Source organism: Ictidomys tridecemlineatus, chromosome 6 (assembly GCF_052094955.1).
Source record: "Ictidomys tridecemlineatus isolate mIctTri1 chromosome 6, mIctTri1.hap1, whole genome shotgun sequence".
Lineage (NCBI taxonomy): Eukaryota > Metazoa > Chordata > Mammalia > Rodentia > Sciuridae > Ictidomys > Ictidomys tridecemlineatus.
The window spans coordinates 74,838,449-74,859,257 of record NC_135482.1 but is presented as its reverse complement, the minus strand read 5'-3'; the positions used below and the strand labels follow the sequence as shown (position 1 = coordinate 74,859,257).

General features: G+C 34.4%; 1 pseudogene; it reads left to right on the top strand.

Moving 5' to 3' along the window:
- Positions 1-2,693: 2,693 nt before the first annotated feature.
- On the top strand, positions 2,694-4,141 carry LOC101975429 (dTDP-D-glucose 4,6-dehydratase-like; annotated as a pseudogene).
- The last annotated feature ends 16,668 nt before the right edge of the window (positions 4,142-20,809 follow it).

Below are 20,809 nucleotides of genomic sequence, written 5' to 3'. Positions count from 1 at the left end.
ATATATATATATAATATTTATAATTTTATATATGTTATTTTAATATATATATTTTAATTTGTATCTTGCAGCTATACATAAAGATGAGAGTCATTGGGGTACATTCCTATATGTACATAGGTAAATTTGGCCAGATTCATTTCACTGTTTGTCGCTTTTCCTCTCCCTCCTCCCTTCTCCCTCAATCCTCTTCCTCTATTCCACTGATTACCTTTCTATTTTCATGGAATTCCTCCCCTTATTCACTGCCTGATATTACTTTTTTCTCTCCTATTTTGGTCTAACTTCCCCATATTAGAGAAAACATATGAACTTTGACTTCCTGGGTTTGACTTATTTCACTTAGCATGATGTTCTCTGGTTCTACCCCTTTTACCAGCAAATGCCATAATTTTGTTCTTCTTTATGGCTGAAGACCTTCAGGAGAAACTGTTAAACAGGAGCCTAAGCTGCTGGAGATTTATCAAAGTTTAGTTTACCTGGAGGAAGAAAAATACCACACTCTAGCTAGTCTTCCTCATGGGAGGAGAGAAACACCCAACTTCAATCCAGTGTAGCCAACCTAGCCCACTGAGAAGGAAGTTTCTAGTCCAGTAGTATAGGCTCACTACAAGACTTAGACCTAATCACGAGACTATAGAATGCATCCCATCCCCTTGTACCTTACTATAGCATTGTTACAACGCTGTTTACAGTTTTTTTTTTATCCAGTAGATCCAGATCAGCTATAAAGAAAAAAATAATAACACACTAAAAGGCAAAAACATAGTGTGTAGAGATAGATATACACAAGAACCAGATATGGAGGAAATGCTGAAGTTTTCAGATCAGTAGTTTTAAGCAGCAGTGATTAATATACTAAGGATACTGATGTAATAACAGATCAAGTAATGTATGCAGAGAGATGGAAATCCTAGGCTTTGGTGGTGGGGAGGGAAAAAATTAAAGGGTGAGATAAAAAATGCTATAGCAAAAATGAAGATTGCTTTTAATGTGCTTACAGTAGGCTGGGAATGGTAGAGGAAAGAATCTCTGAGCTTGAGAACATATCAAAACTGAACAGCAATAAAAGCAAAGATGAAAAAATTTAAAAACCACAAAGTAGCTATAAAAGGTGCAATACATATGTAATGAGGGAATGTCAGAGGGGAAGAAAGGGAACGAAATAGAAGAAATACTTGTAATACCAATAATTTCTCAAAATTAATGTAAGACTACAAAACTCATGTCCAAGACACTCAGTGAGCACCAAGGGTTAGGGTGGGGGAAAGAGAGAGAGAGAGAGGAAGAGAGAGGGAGGGGGAGGGAAACACTTAATACAGGCACAACATATGCACAATGCAGAAAAAAAACAATATAAATAAAAAATTTAAAAGTTGGAAGAAAAACACATTAATAAAGAGACAAATAATTTTTTTTTCTGACTTCTCAGAAACTATTCCTGCAAAAAGAGTGGAGTGAAATTTTTATAAAGTGTTGATAGAAAAACATACCACTCTAGAATTTCATCCCATGTGAAATTATCTGTTTTAGTCAGCTTTTTCACTGCTGTGACTAAAGACCCAACAAGAACAATTTTAAAGGAGGGAAAATTTATTTGGGGGCTCACGGGTTCAGAGGTCTCAGCCCATAGACAGCTGGCTTGACTCCTTGGCACTTGAGGTGAGGCAGAATGTCATGGTGGAAGAGTGTGGCAGAGGGAAGTAATTCACATGATGGTCAGGAAACAGAGAGAGAGACTCCACTTACCAGACACAAAATATATACCCCAAAGGCATGCTCCTAATGACCTCTCCAGCCGCACCCTTCCAACCTTCAGTTACCACTTAGTTAATCTTGTCAGGGAATTAACTCCCTGATTGGATTAAGGTTCTTAAAACCCAATCATTTCTCCTCTCCACCTTTTTGCGTTTCCTCACACATAAGCTTTTAGGGGACACCTAATATCTAAACTATAACATTAGCCTTCAAAATGGAAGTATTTTCTGAGGCCAGTAAAAATGAGGGAATTTGTTACCATGCCTTGCCTTTCTTTTTTTTTTTCATATTTTTATTGGCGCATTATAGCTGTGTATAATGGTGGGATTCATTGTTACATATTCATATATGCACACAACATAATGATATAATTAGGCCAATATCATTTCCTAGTTTTCCCCTATTCCTACCCTCCTTCTTTCCCCTGGTATATCTTGCCTTCAGAAAAAAAAATAGGTCAAAAATGCAGATCTACATAAAGAAAGGCAAAGAATTATAGATGATAAGTAAAAAAAAAAACAAACAAAACCATCTTTTATTTTTATTCTTAAGTGACCAAACAACAGTTTGTTCAAAATATTAATAGCAACAATATATTTAACTATGCATGTTTATTATGTTTCTATGTAAATTAAATGAATGACAGTAATGATATAAGGGATAGGAAGAAAAAGTAGGATTAATTTACCATTATAAGATACAATACCAGTGAAGCAAGATAGTATTATTTGAAAGTGGACCTTAATTGTAAATGTACATTAAAAATTCTAGGGCAAACACTAAAAGCCATATAACAATGGAGAGCAAACAGAATCATATAAAGTGTCAACTAAAACCACATAAAGCAGAAAAAGAGAAGAAGATAAAAACAATAAAAAACAAAGGCAAGAAGGAGAAACCAGTAAGAAATATGGTGGACACTGCTGAGCAGGGAGATGTTGGCGGAGGGCTGGGAAAAACCCTTGGGTGCTCCCAGCAGCTTTGCAAAGTGGGTCTTGGTGACCTGGGGTGCTGGTTTCATAATGTAAACTCCGTGAGGGCTGAGAATAGTCTTCACCAAGCACCTGGAAGAATACCTGGCCCATTTTATGAAGGTCTTCCATGCTCAGTGAATGGATAAATACAAGAGTAATGAACAGGAAACTCTCCTAAACTCAAAGAATTCAGTGTCTCGTGGAAGAAAAGGAAATGTGGGGATTGATTCTTTTTTTAAATATTTTGTTTCAGTTGTAGTTGGACACAATACCTTTATTTTATTTTTATGTGGTGCTAAGGATCGAACCCAGCACCCTGCACTTGATAGGCAAGCGCTCTACCACTGAGCCACAACCCCAGCCCCTTGATTCTTATTTATTGCCCATTAGCACCTTAATCATCTCTTCTAATCTGATGGTCATTTGGTAGAGAGTACCAAGCAGTGCATCACACGTGACTGTCTCTTCAGTAGAAGATTATCCAAATTATATTATTATAAATCTAGACAAGCTCGATTACTGTGCAGACTTTTTGAATCTTGAAACTATTCCTAAAAAATACAACTACAAATTTAAACAGGGTGACATTTGTGATTCTCACTTTGTGAAACTGCCTTTTGAAACTGAGAAAAATAGATATAGTGTTACATTTTGCTGCACAAACATACCATGTAGATCTGTCATTTGTCCGGGCCTTTGAGTTTACACATGTTAATGTTTATGGCACTCAGTTTTAAGTGCTGCTCATGAAGCCAGAGTGGAGAAGTTTATTTATGTTAGCACAGAGGAAGTATGTGGAGGCAGTCTTGATAAATAATTTAATGAATTATTACCCAAACAACCTATGAATCCTTAGGCATCACTGAAAACAACTGCTGAGTGTTTCATACAGTCTTACTGGGAAGAAATTTCCAGTTGTCATCACAAGAAGCAGTAATGTTTATGCACCACATCAACACCCAAAAAAGTTTAATCTAAAATTTATATCTTCACTGCAAGCCAACAGGAAATGCTGCAATCATGGATTAGGCCTTCAAACAAGAAATTTCCTTTATGTTACTAATGTAGCATAAAGCATTTCTTACTGTCCTCAAAAAGGGAAAACCAGGTGAAATTTACAACACTGAAACCAATTTTGAAATGTCAGTTGTCCAGCTTGCCAAGGAACTAATACAACTTATCAAAGAGACCAATTCAGAGTCTAAAATGGAAAGTTGGGTTGATTATTTTAATAATAGACCTACCAATGATATGAGATATTCAATGAAATCAGAAAAAAATTCATGAATTAGAGTGAAAACCTAAAGTGCCTTGGAGTGAAAGAATAAAGAAAACAATTGAGTGGTACAGAAACAATTTTTCACAACTGGAAGAATGAAGAAAAGGCACTAGAACTCTTTTCTATATAGCCACCATTTATATAATCAGCAAGAGTTTCAGAGCATGTGTGAGGCACTGGGTTTGATTCTCAGCACCACATATAAGTAAATAAAGCCCATTGACACCTAAAAATATATTTTAAAAAAAGTAAATGTAGGGGCTGGGGCTGTGGCTCAGCTGGGCACTTAGGCAGGGTTGAGCGTCTGCCTGGCATACATGAGGAACTGGGTTCAATCCTCAGCACCACATAAAAATAAAATAAAGGAATTGAGTCCACCTACAACTAAAAAAATTATATTTTTTTAAAAAACTAAACAGAAAAAGTTATACAATGCTTACAGTAATTTTAATAAAGCAGTAGTGCTATATTAATTTCTGGCAGAGTAGACTATAACAAACATTATAAGGGATAAAGAATACTACCTAATGATAAAGGAGTCAATTCTCCAAAAGAAATAACAATCTTTAATATGTATGTGATTAACAACAAGGTGTCAGAACACCTGAGGCAAAAAATGATTGAACTTCAAGAAGAAATAGATGAATTCACATATTATAGTTGGAGATAGAGATGGACAGATCCAGCAGACAGAAAATCACTAAGGACAGAGTTGAACTACACAGCACCATCAATCACCTGGATATAATTGACATCTATAGACTACTTCATACAACAACAGCACATGGTACATTATTCTTAAGCTCCTGTGGAACATTCTCCAGGAGGGAGAATATTCTAGGTCACAAAACACACTTTAACAAATGAAAAAGAATAGAAATCATACATAGTCTGCTCTCAGACCACAATGGACTTCAAAGTAATACTCAATTAACACAAATGTAACTAGAACATGCCCAAATATGGGAAGATTAAATTATATACTTTGACTTAACATATGAGCCAAGGAAGAAGTTTCAAGAGAAATTTTAAAGTATTTTGAACTAAATTAAAATGAAAACACAGTTTAATCAAAATTTGTGTAATGCAGCAAAAGCAGTTTTAAGGAGGAAATGTTTAGGTTTGAAAGCATATATTAAAATGAGAAAATATCTAAAACAAATAATCTAAGCTTTTCTCTTATAAAATTGGGAAAAGAATAGTGAATTAAAGTAAATAGAAGAAAACAAATAATAAAAGTTAGAACAGAGATCAATGAAATTAAAATTAGGGAATCAATAGCAAAAAATCAATAAAACCCCAAACTGGTTCTTTTAATAGATTAATAAAATTAACAAGACTTTATGCTAACAAAGAAAAAAATAAAAGGGACAGAAGGGACATTAGTTGCTAAAATCAAAAATAGAAGAATAGAAATCATTACAGATGCCACACACTTTAAAGAACCATCAAGGAACACTATGAACAACTATTTGCCTACAAATTTTATAAGCAAGATAAAATGGACCTATTCTTTAAAATACTGAAACTCACACAACAATAAATAACAATTGGAATATGACTAAATCTATTAAAGAAATTGAATCAATATTTAATAACTTTTTAAAGCAGAAAATGTAAGACCTAGATGGGTTCACTGGTGAATTCTACCAAACCTTTAAGGAATAAATGATCCTGGTTCTCTATATTTTCTTTCATGAGATAGAAACAGTGAGACCACATCTTAACTCATCCTATAAGGCTAGGATTACCCTACTACCAAACCCAGATACAAACCTTACAAGAAAAGAAAATTAAAGACCAATATCTGTTATGAATTGTCTCTTATCTACTTCAACAATGTACTGAAAGTTCTAGCTAAAAGAAAATTAAAGACCAATATCTATTATGAATTGTCTCTTATCTACTTCAACAACGTACTGAAAGTTCTAGCTAATGAAAGAATACAAGAAAAGAAATAAAAGGTATACTGATTGAGAAGGAAGAAATAAAACTATCTTTATTTTCAAGTGGCATACTTGTGCATGTAGAAATTCTGAAATAAATGTAAAAAAAATCTCAAACAGAAAAAAAATCTCTTGGCACTAATACGCAATTGCAACAAGGTCACAAGTACAAGGTTAATGTACAAAAGTCAATCACTTTCTTACATACCATCCATGAGCAAATAGAACTTGACATTAAAAACACAACACAATTTACACTAACACGTTCAAAAATAAAAATATTTAGGTATAAATGTAACACAACATGTATGAGATCTATAAGAGGAAAATGACAAAACCTATGAAAGAAATCAAAGAAGAACTTAAGTAAAAGAAGAGTTGTTTAAGGCTCATGGAAAACATATTAGGATTCTTTGAAAAAAAATAGAATCAATAGAATATAGATGATATATAGATAGATAGATATAGATATAGATATAGTTATAGTTATATGAGAGGGAATTTATTATCAGAATTAACTCACATGATTATGGAGGATGAGAAATCCCACAATATGCCGTCTTCATGCTGGAGAACCAGGGAAGCTAGTGTCATAGCTCAATCCAGTTCTAATCAGCAGAGAACCAGGGCAGTCAGTGATATAATTTTTAGTTTGAACCTTAAAGCCTGAGAACTTAAAGGGGGCACTGATACAAATGCCAGAATCAAAATGCCTGTGAATCTGGAGTTCTAATGCCCAAGGGTGACAGAAGGTAGATATCCCTGTCCACAAGAGAGCAAATTTACTTTTCCCGGTTCATCTCTCTGAATCCTCAGTATCTGACTTTCCAGATGTTCAGATCTTCCCAACTTTATCTATGAGTCAATGAAATTCCTATAAAAATTCTAGCAAGTTATTTTGTGCACATAAGAAAATTTATGTTAAAGTTTATATAATGAGGCAAAATACTTAATAAATTGGTAAAAGAAGCCAATCTTAAAAGGCTATATACTGTGTAAGTTTCAATGATGTGACATTCTAGAAAATGCAAAACTTTGGGGATGAGAGAAATTCAATGGTTGTCAGGGGTTGGAGAGATGAAGGGATGAATAAGTGGAACCAAATTATTTAGGGCAGTAAAATATTCTGTATAATATAAATCTAGATATGCATGATTAAACATTTGTCCAGTCCCACAGAATGCACAGTACTTAAAGTGAACTCTATTGTAAGAACCTTGGGTAATAATGATAATGTCAATCGAGGTTGATAAGTTGTAACACTTTTATCACTCTGGTGGGGGATACTGATTATGGGGAAGGCTGCCCACCATGAACTACATATTGTTTGACCAGCAAACCATAAAGTTCATAGTGAGACTCCATCAACAAATAGAAATGCTATCTATACACTATCAGGCACAAGTAAGACTGAATGTTCAAGTTATATGAGGAAATATTTGAATGCTAATGATTCCACTCTTTCTACATTACTTTTTCTCTCTCAGTCTGAATTTATGGCTTCTTTGGGATGTCGTTATGACCTACTGACTGAGGTTAACAAAAACAACAACAACAAAAACAACAAAAAACTTGAATTGGGTGTGTAAATGGTTGATCTAATTGCAGGGACCATATGAATTTGGAAAACTAAGACCTTACAGCCCTCCCCTGAGACTCTCAGGAAAGACATTGGTGAAGGAAAATCCTCTACTGAACAGATTTTCAAGTATTCCTCATTTCCTTAGAAAGAGAAATAGCCCAAAGTAAGACTATGTATAGATTCAGGGTCTAGGGCTAGTGATTTGGCTGGATAGTTGGGGCACTAAGAGAGCATAATTGGAAAATTGATGACATGGATATCTGAGAAAGACATATGCTATGTGACATACGTGATCAAAGAACTAAATATTGCTGATATACAGGAATGCCTTTGATTTATGCGTGTTGACTTTATATCCTGCCACTTTGCTGAATTCTTTTATTACCTCTAGCAGTTTCTTTGTAGACCCTTTTGGGTCTGTTAAGTATATTATCATGTCATCCACAAATAGTGATAATTTAAGTTCTTCTTTTCCTATTTTTATGCCTTTAATTTCTTTTGTCTGTCTAATTGCTCTGGTTAGTATTTCAAGAACTAAATTGAATAGAAGTGGTGAGAGAGGGCATCCCTGTCTAGTTCCAGATTTTAGAGGGAATGCTTTCAGTTTTTCTCCATTTAGGATGATGCTAGCCTGAGGTTTAGCATATATAGCTTTTACAATGTTGAGGTAAGTTCCTGTTATCTCTAGTTTTTCTAGTGTTTTGAACATAAAGGGATGCTGTACTTTGTCGAATGCTTTTTCTGCATCTATCGAGATGATCATATGGTTCTTATCTTTAAGTTTATTGATGTGATGAATAACATTTATTGATTTCCGTATATTGAGGGGTCAGGCTCCAAATTCCTTAATAGGACGCCCATAGCCCAAGAGTTAACAACAAGAATAAACAAATAGGACTTACTTAAACTAAAACGTTTTTTTTTTTTTTTTCAGCAAGAGAAACAATAAGAGAAGTAAATAGGGAGCCAACATCCTGGGAACAAATCTTTACTCCTCACACTTCAGATAGAGCCCTAATTTCCAGAATATACAAAGAACTCAAAAAATTAAACAATAACAAATAATTCAATCAACAAATGGGCCAAGGACCTGAACAGACACTTCTCAGAGGAGGACATACAATCAATCAATAAGTACATGAAAAAATGCTCACCATCTCTAGCAGTCAGAGAAATGCAAATCAAAACCACCCTAAGATACCATCTCACTCCAGTAAGATTGGCAGCCATTATGAAGTCAAACAACAATAAGTGCTGGTGAGGATGTGGGGAAAAGGGTACATTTGTACATTGCTGGTGGGACTGCAAATTGGTGTGGCCAATATGGAAAGCAGTATGGAGATTCCTGGGAAATCTGGGAATGGAACCACCATTTGACCCAGCTATCGCCCTTCTCGGACTATTCCCTGAGGACCTTAAAAGAGCGTACTATAGGGATACTGCCACATCAATGATCATAGCAGCACAATTCACAATAGCTAGACTGTGGAACCAACCTAGATGCCCTTCAATAGATGAATGGATAAAAAAAATGTGGCATTTACACTCAGTGGAGTATTACGCAGCACTAAAAAATGACAAAATCATGGAATTTGCAGGGAAATGGATGGCATTAGAGCAGATTATGCTAAGTGAAGCTAGCCAATCCTTAAAAAATAAATGCCAAATGTCTTCTTTGATTTAAGGAGAGCAACTAAAAATTGAGCAGGGAGGAAGAGCATGAGGAAAAGATTAACATAAAACAGAGGCAAGTGGTGGGAGGGAAAGGGAGAGAGAAGGGAAATTGCATGGAAACGGAAGGAAACCCTCAACGTTATATGAAATCACATATAAGAGGTTGTGAGGGGAAAGTGGGGGAAAAACAAGGGAGAGAACTGCACAACAACAGATTAGGTAGAGAGGGAAGATGGGAGGGGGGAGGGGGGATAGTAGGGGATAGGAAAGGCAGCAGAATACAACAGTCACTAATATGGCATTATGTAAAAATGTGAATGTGTAACTGATGTGATTCTGCAATTTGTATTTGGGGTAAAAATGGGAGTTCATAACTCACTTGAATCAAATGTATGAAAGATGATATGTCATGAGCTTTGTAATGTTTTGAACAACCAATAAAAAAGGAAAAAAAGAACTAAATATATTTGTATCACTTGTCAATGTTCATCAGTGGTGATCTCAATATTGGGGGGTTTTCATAAGTGAGATAGGATGACCTCTTCTATGGATAATAGCCTCTTTCCCAGCTATTTCTGTGACTTCCCAATGGGCTCATAAACAAAGTAACCATGGTGGCAAGAATGAAAGTTATGTCTAGGCTCAGAAACATGCACTTTCATTCACCTAAATGAGCTTTCTGTAGCCAGTGCTGAATATCCAGTGTGTGAGCAGCAAAGATCAGCACTGAGTTCCTGATATGGTACCATTCCTGGGTTTATCAGCAAGCTACCTGATGATGTGTAGTTTGCATTGGAGTGCTTCCATTATGGAGGAGGAGTGTTTGTCCCTACGATAATAAAGATTGAGTAACTATGGATCACTTATTCTGCATTCAGGTTTGCCTTCCTTGGATTCATTGTTTGCATCAAAATTGCCATCAGTTGAGTTACAGTGCCTTGCACACCATCATGCTATTCCACAGAGCCTTGCTTCTGACCAAGAAACTCATCTCCCAGCAAATGAACTGTGTTAATGAGCATGCATGTTCATGGAATTCACTGGGTTTATGGTCCATCAGCCTGAAGCATCTGACTCTAAAATATATTGGGATGTCCATTTGAAGATCCAGTTACATTGTCAGACAAGGGGCAGTACCTTTCAGGGAAAAGTAGTAACTTGGAGTCGTAGGTTAGAGGCAGAAGCAGGGTGTTTACATTCAACTCTAAATCTGTATTTTTAATGCTTTAGAATGATTATATATAATAAAGTTAAAAATTCTATATTATAATACAGATTATTTCTTCATGTCTTATAGTGTTCTGATAGTGGTTAAGTTAACCAATTCATCCTCCTGCCAGGACAAAATCATAGTCAGTGAGTTATTTTCTACTGTTTGCTTCAATCTATTTTAAAATGTCACCACTTGTGTCATTTGTCGCATTGCCCAAGCAGTAAAAATGACCTTTCTGTGACTGATTAGCTCAGTTAGCTTGTGTCCAATGCTAAAAACATTGGATATATTTGAATATGCAGTTTCATTTTTGTTATGTTCCCAGAAAATAGTCGGAGCTGATTAATATAGTATCAACCCAGGTAATATTACTATTATGTGACACGGTATCAAAAATGACTTTAAAAACGATGGATGATGGATAGAACCAATCATTTGATAAATTTAATGATATTAGAGAGCAGGTGCTAGATTCTGGGTATATAAAAGGGATCTTCTTGCCATCATGGATGGTAGGTTAGAGTTCAAGAGACTTTTATATGAAGAAGTACAGTAAAGTAGTATGCACACTGACCTGAAAAGCACAGCATAGTCTGGGAGTACAGACAGTCTAGGAGGGCAGAGAAGACTTGATAGGGAAAGTCACATTTAAGCTGAGACATGATAAATGAATGAAAATGAGGTGGAAGTTTGGGAAATACTATGTATCTCAGAAAACAATCATTTCTTACCAACAGACATAAACTTATATCTTCCCATTATTGCCACAGATATCCAACCAAGCATATTACTGGCAGAATTACTAGAGTATAGTTAATTTAGTGATAATTTGTGTTGTAATTTTTTTAAAATCTTCACATAGAAATAGATAATTTGAAATCTATGGAGCTATCAAGAATTGTATTAATGTAATTTGAGAAAAGGAGATGACCTTGATTACTACTTTCTGAGTACCTGTGTTTTCTGTGGAATTTGTGGACAGTGGGTGATTGCTGTTGGAAAAAGTAGAATATCAGGTGTTCCTTTGTTCTTTTCATATCCATTTTATTTTCAGAATACTAAAATGTCTGCATGTTATTAAATATTTCATAGCTTGGTCTTGCCAATACACTCTTGTACACATCATTCTTATTCTCAGAAACTTCATTACTCTTTTTTATAATTGGAATGTCCCACTGATTTTTTCAAGGTTGAGCTCTTGAGCGAAGCTTTCAGTGAAAGCAATACTGTTCCTCTATAGAGTTATGTGTTATATGCACACTTTTCTGATATTCATAAGCTCACATCTGCTGAGAGCATGCATTTCTGTGACATCAGAATCCATGTCTTATTAACATTTCAATATTCATGACCAATATGTTGCCTGGAAAGTAGACAATCTATACAGAAGAAAGTTAATAATACTCAAGAGCATAACCTAAAAAATTGGCTTAATTACTCCAGTGTAGAAGGTATTAAACCTTGATTGGTACATTGCACTGCCATTGGGGTTTTGCAATCGCCCGAGGCATTCTAACTAAGGCATCTGCCTTGTATGAAATGAGTCACAATAGCTTTCTAATTTTAAAAAACACCAGTGACTGCTTTATGAAATACTGAAAGAATCTGCCACTGAAACTCAGAATTCCAATTTACAAAGCTGTGAATTCTTCTATGTACATGATTCAGTAGTTCATCCCTGAAGACACAAAAATATTCTTATAAGGAGTCTGCCCAAGTCTCTGAAAGGTTATTAGAAGATTAATATTTTGTGGCCTAGTCCTTTTTTTCTAGTCATTTTGATCCCCCAAACAAACAAGAAAGATTCATTTTTATGGCTCATTTTATCCTGAATTGTTTGTTTTTTTAAGGAGGGGAATGATTGATATGAATGGTTCAAAGATAGAAGGCTAAAAGCACTTCCAAGCACAGCTTCACTAGTAATACTGTCTTCCCATCCCGTTAATCTGCACAAGTGTGTTACCTCTGTGGCAGCCTTCTTGATCTTTGAGTTCTAAGCTAAACTGCATGCTTAAACTGTGAGCAAAGAGTAGCTCTCCAGTCTACCAACTTTGGAATCATTGATTCCCAGTACTTTTCAATTAATATTTTATTATTAAAGTATATTAGAAATAATAACTATAGAAGAGTAAAGCACTGTATTTGATATAAAGAACACTGTTCACCTGTTCAAAAATGAACTCATGGCTTTCTGATTTTCAACCCATAACGTTTATCATGTGGTTGACATAAAAATTAAATGCCAGGATAGAACACTCTTACATGGCACTTTATAATTTAAATGTTTTCTAATATAGACTATATCTATGTACTCTAAAGTAGAATGATCTCAACTTGCCCGATGCTGCTGGAAGGTCAAGAAAGGGGTAAAATTCCCATTAATTATTTATTCATTGGTAGAGATTTTTCTTTGTTTTTTGATGGCAGGGTAAGGAAAAAAGACAAGTAACTATAGTTTGGGCAAGGGAAATGGACAATAGAAAGTGGGAAAAGTAAGTCTAAATTAATCTTTTGCTAAAGTAAAATTAAATAATAATTACATAACAAACAGTAACAGCAAGTAAAATATCTATAAGGAATATGCTCAGGGTCAATTTTCCTTCCTTACTTTTTTTTTAAATCCCCCTCAATGTAGCTGATGAAATGGAAGGACATCAAAGAAATAAGAAAATAATTTAAATTAGTCCTTTACCAACATAATGTATTAGAACTATATTCTTCAAATGAAAAATTAAATGACAAGGGAAAAAAAGGCAAAACTACTGTGTTAGTCAGCATTTTCTTGCTGTGACCAAAATACCTGACAAGAACAGCTTAGAGGAGGAAAAGCTTATTTTGGTCTCAAGGTTTGAAAGAGTCAATCTCCAATGCTCTGGACCCAAGGTATGGCAGAGAAAGGGTGTTCGATCATGACAACCAGGAAGTAGAGAGGAGAAGGGACCACGTAGATAAGTAATCCAAGTCCATGCCCCACGTGCCTACAGTTATCACCCAGGGTTCCATTCAAACAATACATACATCAAATGGATTAATCCACTTTTGAGGTTACAGCCCCCACTATCTAATCATTGCCTGATAGTTCCACCTCTGAACATTGCTGTTGTGGAAATCAGGCTTTCAAACATGAACTTCTTAGGGGACATTAGAGATCCAAACCATAGTAACCCCAAACACAAATTAAGGAAGTACATTAAAAAATAAGAAAAAGCCCAGGGATGGTAATGGAATGTAAACTAAATATAGTTAAAAAAAATGTATTGCCATTGTAAAAAATCTGATAGCTTAGATATGTTAAAATGTTTATGAGTATGCAAAGTCAGAAAGTGATAATTGCATAATTTCATCATTAACCAGCTTCTTGAAGGACACAGGAAAAAATATAGATTGCAATAGAGGGGACAAAAAATCAGGATTAATGGAGAAAGGTTAATAGTAAAATTGAAAACTAGAGAAAAAGAAGAGAGGGTTTTCTCTGACTAAATTTTATGACTTAGTGGGAAGTATTAATATACCATGAAAGTGAAATGAAGTGTAAAAAAGAGATTCTGTTTACAGTAATGTATTAGATGTCACTGAATTGTTTCCCAAGCTCATGCTTACATTCTGTTTGGAGGCATTCCTTTGATTCTCCTTGTAGACATTCCTGAGAATTCTGTTTTTCAACTTGAAACTTCCCTCCTGAAAACTGTGATATGGCCAATGGTGGGCACTGACTGTAGTTGGGATTAGCAGAGTAAAGGATAACTCAACTCTCCCAGAGAGATAAACTCAGAAGCTATCAAAGGCCTATGTCTTTTAAATCACATGGTTCTTTCACAAGACAAAGGAAGGAAGCTATTCCACAGAGAGAAATAAATAGGAAGCAAAGTCAACTTATGGAAATGCAAAGCTTAAGAAACTTGAGAGGTGGGACATCATCATGTTCTAGATTTAGGGTTCAACCATTTTTGTGTCACTGTGTTTCGGCCATATGAGACACCTTAGTGTCTTAGATAAGAAACTTTTTTTTTTTAGCTTATGTTACTTAGGAAAGTGTTACTCATTATAATACCAGAGTTATTAATCATCTAGCAAAGAATAATCTTTATTATCAGAGAGAGAAAAGTTCTGTGGTAAACTGTTAATGTGAGGTCAGGGTCATGTTTGTGAGTTCTTTCTCCCATCCTTCCTCTTTCTCCACTTAAGCTTTCTCCCTCATCTTTATTCAGAGTATTGCAGCAACTTCAAAATAATCACAATACTGCTAATCAACCTCCATCCAATATATGTGTCAGGCAATGGCCAGTTTAGTTCTCTTTAGCGGCAGTTCACATAATGCCATTTCTCTGTCCCTAACTAAATTCTGAACAATAGTATTCCTGGCCACCTTTCCTTTGCACCAGCAAAACCAAAATACTGATGTTTCCAGAATATGCTTATGCTTTATTTCTGATTTCATATTTTTGTGTGCAACCATTGTCTACATTAAAATGCCTCCTCCTCTGCAGGCAATATGGAAAGCAGTACAGAGAATCCTTGGAAAACTGAGAATGGAACCCACCATTTGACCCAGTTATCCCACTCCTCAGTCTAGACCCAAAGGACTTAAAAACAGCATACTATAGGAACAAAGCCACATCAATGTTTATAGAAACTTGATTCATAATAGCTAAACTGTGGAACCAACCTAGATGTCCTTCAGTAGTTGAATGGATAAAGAAAATGTGGTACATATACACAATGGAATATTACTCAGGAATAAAACAGAATAAAATCATGGCATTTACAGGTAAATGGATGGAGTTGGAGAAGATAATACTAAGTGAAGTTAGCTAATCCCAAAATACCAAATGCCGAAAGTTTACTCTGATATAAGGAGGCTGATTCATAGTGGGGTTGGAGGGGAGCATGAGAGGATTAGACAAAGTCTAGATACAGCAAAGGGGTAAGAGGGGAAGGAAGGAGACGTAGGGGTAGAAAAGATGGTGGAATGAGGTGGACATCATCATCCTAAGTACATGTATGAAGACATGAATGATGTGAATATACTTTGTATATAATCAGAGATATGAAAAATTGTGCTGTATATATGTAATATGAATTGTAATGCATTCTGTCATATATAACAAATTATAATAATTAATAAATAAATAAGTATATTTTTTAAAGAAGGCCTCCTCCTCAATTCTCCTTGCAAACTGCAGCAAATTATTTCCATCCCATTTTAAGTTTGCTTAACTCCTCCATGCCTTTTTACTTAATCACTCCATAGGAAATTAATTAAAGAATTAATTAATTCTTTTTGTTTGTTTGCTTACATAAGTAATGCATGTTACTATAGAAAATTTGGAATTTACATTTAAGGGTCTTTAACCTAACCAAAGAAGATTTGTTAGCCTTGCAAAGATAATGCCCTCTGTAGATCATCTGGACACAGACAAGCCTCCTAACTGCCCTAGAAAGTCCAGGAACCAACTTAAGTGCTAAAGAGAATTTAGAGACACTGCATGATAAAAAAACAATTTGTTTTGCATAGGCCTCAGACACCCAGTAGAATTTTACTCTTTGGGGCCTAAGCTACCTAGGAGTGGGACATGGCTCCTTTATTCTATCACTAGTGCCTAGAATAGTTCCTGGCATATACAAAACCTCTAAGAAATACACACACACACACACACACACACACACATAAATGAGGAGAGAAAGAGAAGAAAGAGACAAAGACAGATGAAGAAAAGGAGGGAGAAAGAAGAGAAGAGGGAGATGTTATATATACATTTCATATATGAACATGCATGTATATATGATTAGTACATATTACTACTACATACATAATATTATTATTTGTGTTAATTTTTCTCCAAAACTTTGTTGTTTATGTGTTCATTTTGTCCTAGGTGTGGTATTTATTCTTTCACTTCTATGATCTCTTTATATATGAAGGATTCTTTTCTATGTATCACATATATTTTAGATATGTTCCCAAATTTATAATTTGTCTTTTAATCTTTTCTACGGTTATTTTATCTGCTATTTTTATATTTAAAATTAGTTAATACATAATGCCAGGGTATATTCTTACAGAAACTCCTACATGAGGACTGAAATTCTCTTGATGTCATAACATGAAACTTTCCCCTACTTAAGGGAATAGAGGCTATTATATTGTAATCATTATTTCTAGGTAAGCTTTGCCAAAGAGCACTGCTCTCTATGTTAACTTAGTTACATGTTTGCAGGGAAGGAGCATGAGTAAAATATGCTAATTCCATTCCCTTGTTTAGATCTATTTAGACAGAGGATGTGTGTAAGAGAGAGATTTGTTTACCTTCTAATAGGATTGCTGAGATAGAAACTTTGCATAATAATGGACTTAATCCCTGTGAAAGCTGCCAGTGGATTTTATTACCAGTCATAACCTCTGCCCTCCCACACTGTGAAGTACTAAGAAAGGGATTAAGACGACCTCCCTTAAGAGAGCTGCACAAGAAGCAGCTTAGTTTAGGCTGCTGCCTGCACCCTAATGTGCACACACATGCTCATAGACCTACATGGCACTCATATCTCCCTGGAACTGCCGGTCACTCCCAATATAAGTGAGAAATTAAAGGTACTTAGAAATTCATATTTTTAAACATCCAAGCAAATAGCAAAGGCGATGTAGGAATATCTAAAAATTTGGGACCTAAAATGAAGAGGAATCATAAGGCATGGTTAAAAGCTGACAAGCTTGGGCTGGGGATGTGGCTCAACCGGTAGCACGCTCGCCTGGCATGCGTGCAACCCGGGTTCGATCCTCAACCAACAAAGATGTTGTGTCCGCCGAGAACTAAAAAATAAATATTAAAAATTTCTCTCTCTCTATATATATATCTCACTTTGTCTTAAAAAAAAAAGCTGACAAGCTGATGGCTCTTATAGTTATGAAATGTCTAATTTATTGTATTTTAAATTAGATTGAATTGAAGAGCAAACGCATCTTTATTTAGGGTACACTCAAATTTACATACTTATGCAGAAAATTTTTTACACACTGCAGAGATGTATATGATAAATTTTTATAAATATGAGTCTTCTATTTTACTTGCAAGTAACAAAAAGAGAGCTCAAATTTATATAGCTCTTACTATATACCAAGCATTAGTCTAAGTTTTCTATATAGGAATTCCTTTAAGCCCTAAAACAACCCTGTGAAGAAGGTAATGCTGTTCTCATCTTGAAGATGTGGAAAGTGAGGCATTTAGAAAAGTACCTGTTCCAAATCACAATGCAAATAAGCCTATCAATGTTTTCCATTATGGTTTCCTCTTTTGCTATTGTTTTTAGAAAAAGCTTTTTCACCATATATTCACTCTGTTTCCTGAGTCTGTCTTCATTATTATAATTAATTTTTTTTCAATCAGGACTTTATTCTCAGATGGTATAAGAAAAGTATCAACCATATTTCATAATTTTAAAACCCGTTTTCACATTTTAGTATCTCTGAAGACAGAATCCCTCATAGAGATGAAGAAGTGCTACTCTGTCAGTCAGGCACAGTCTTTACCCCATAGTGCCAACAGCAACTAGAGACGTAGGTGCCAAGGCTTGAAATAAAACACAATAAACAATAGATAGAACATGGCTTTACCTAAGTTCTAAATGAAACAAAGGACACCCCTGTATGGAAAAAAAAAATATGGACAACCCTGAGTGGAAAAAGTGAATCTGAAGCGTGTATGTTAAGTGGAACAAAGTTTTGTTTATGTCATCATTTATTGATTTTATATTTTATTTCTGTATTTGTGGACAAATGTAGTACATTATTATAAGTCTATCTAAGTAAGTCTAAAATAGCTCTTCCAAAAAAGTTCAGAGAAGCAATTGACAAACTCTTCTGGAAAGGAACATGTAGTAAATATTTCAAGCTTTGTGAACCTGACAGGTTTTCTCACAACCATTCAACACTGCTATCATAGCACAATACCATCTATGGACAATATGAATATGTAGAGACATGGTTATGTACAATCAAACTTATTTACAAAAGCAGACCATGGACCCAATTTGCTCTGGTATAGAGGGGTAAGTATATGTAATAAGAACACATTTTGTTTTAGTTTATCTGCTATTTTTTTCTCAAATCAATATGTAAAATAAAGCATCCTATGATGTTAATTTGTTGCTTTAATTTTAAAAAGAAATGCATAAGAAATTATGTATTTGGAATGTCATCAATGTCAGAATGTACAGCCCCTTACCCTCTAGGATTTGAGGGCTTTACAATTTGACCATCGATGATTCTCTATTCTCATCACAGAAATACACTACTGAAAATATTGTAATGCTACAATATGCTTTTTTATGTTTTAGTGTTCCTTAATATCACTTCATAATAGAAATTGTTTTTACTATGATCACTGTTTTTCAGATTAACTACAAAACTACAAAGATTGCAAAATCAAGATATTGAGGTCAAGGTTGCAATAAACCCAATAAAATTAATTTGAGAAAAATAAATTTTTTTTTTACAAAAGCCAGTTTTTGTTTTCAGAAATTTAAGTCTTTTTATTATTTCAATAAAAGATTATACCATATTTCATTGCAAAATCATTGCCACTGCATTAACATATATATTCATGAGTATTTTGTCCATCCTAATCATGCACCAAAGATAGTTTAGAAATACATAATTTTTAGGTAATATTGGAGCATTTTTTCTTTAAAAGTGTTTACATAAGGATTGCACCCCAATTTTTGCAAAAAAATTTGGCATATCTGCAATGATTATGTAGTGATTTATTCAAATAGGCCCTACATATTTCTTGTGAGTCACCTCCTAGATATTTAATATTCTTATAATTATGAAGAATTGCTTTTTTTGTTTTCCTATATTTTCTAGTTTGCATCAGTTGGTATATAATATAGCTGATGATATTTATAAAATATATAATCAGTATCTGCATATTAACATGGTAATTTCAGAAATGTTATTATAATATTGGTTATTCTTAGTTTTCTAGGAAGACTACCATATTGAATACCAGGTAATAGTTTTCTATTTTCTTTTTCAAATTTTTAGTTTTGTAACTCACTTATTTTTTTATGTTAATTAGGATTCTAGACATCGATAGGAACAACAAAAGTATCTATTAGGTATGAAGTTGGCTGTTGAATTATTAAATATCTATTTGTTCCTAGAAAAATATTTTAAGTATATATTTTTCCAAGGTTTCTTTATAAAGTTGACCATATTTTTCTTCTTTTATCTATTTATGGAAAATATAACAGTTCCATTTCCTAAGAGAAACATTATTGCATTATTGAAATTATTCCTGGTTATGTTTATGAATGATGAATAATGTGTTATTAATTTACTTGAATTGTTTCAGATATATATTAATTAGTAAGTTTTGTTTATATTATCTTTTACAGTATAATCTTTATAAGTTTTGTTATTGGGGATGCTAGGGCTTCAAAATTAATTGGAATCATTTTATCTTTTGCTATGCATGTTGATAGCACTGAAATTATACATTTTTAAAAGATAGAATATTTTAACATTAGTTTTTTTTATAAAAATAACATCTTTGTTGATATATATTTTCCATACCATAGCATTTTTTTATTGATTATTTTTAGTAATACCACCACCACCCCACCCCTGCGCCTTCTAAAATTTCTTCATGTGTTCTGTGGTTTTTTTGCCATTTTCTCTTTCTTAGTTTTTATTCCACAGCCAGCCTGCTGCACATAGAGGAAACCCAAATTTCTCCGCCTGCTGGGATATGGAGGAGATGCCAGTACTTAACCCTTTGCCTCCATTCCTCCCATTTTCTGTTCTGTCCTCTCTACTTTACTGATATTTCTATTATTTACTTATAGGTTTTTGGTTTTTATTAAATTAGTGCTTGTGGATTTACATGATGGTGAGATTCGCTGAGGCATATTCATATATGTATAGGAAAGTTAGGTCAGATTCAACATACTAAGTGAAATGAGCCAGACCCAGAAAATCAAAGGTCAAATGCTTTCCCTGATATGCAGAAGCTAGTAAAATAAGGGGGACAGGAAGGATGGGGTGGGGGGATTCCATCAGAAAAGAAAGATCAGTCAGTAGAGAAGAGGGGAGGGAGGAGGGACTGGATAAGGGAAGAATCTTGGAATGAATCTGACCTAAATTTCTGTACCATGGTATTTGCTAAAGTATAAAATTCAAGATTTCCATGCATAAGTTAGGGATTTCTAGTATTTTCACAAAGTTGTGCAATCATGATAACACTCAATTTTAGAACACTTTTGTTCCCCAAACAAGAAACCTCATATTCATTGTCAATGATTTACCCTCAACATTTGCTCATTGTTAGCAGTAGATAACAACTAAACTACTTTCTGTCTCTATGGATTTGGCTGCTATGAACATTT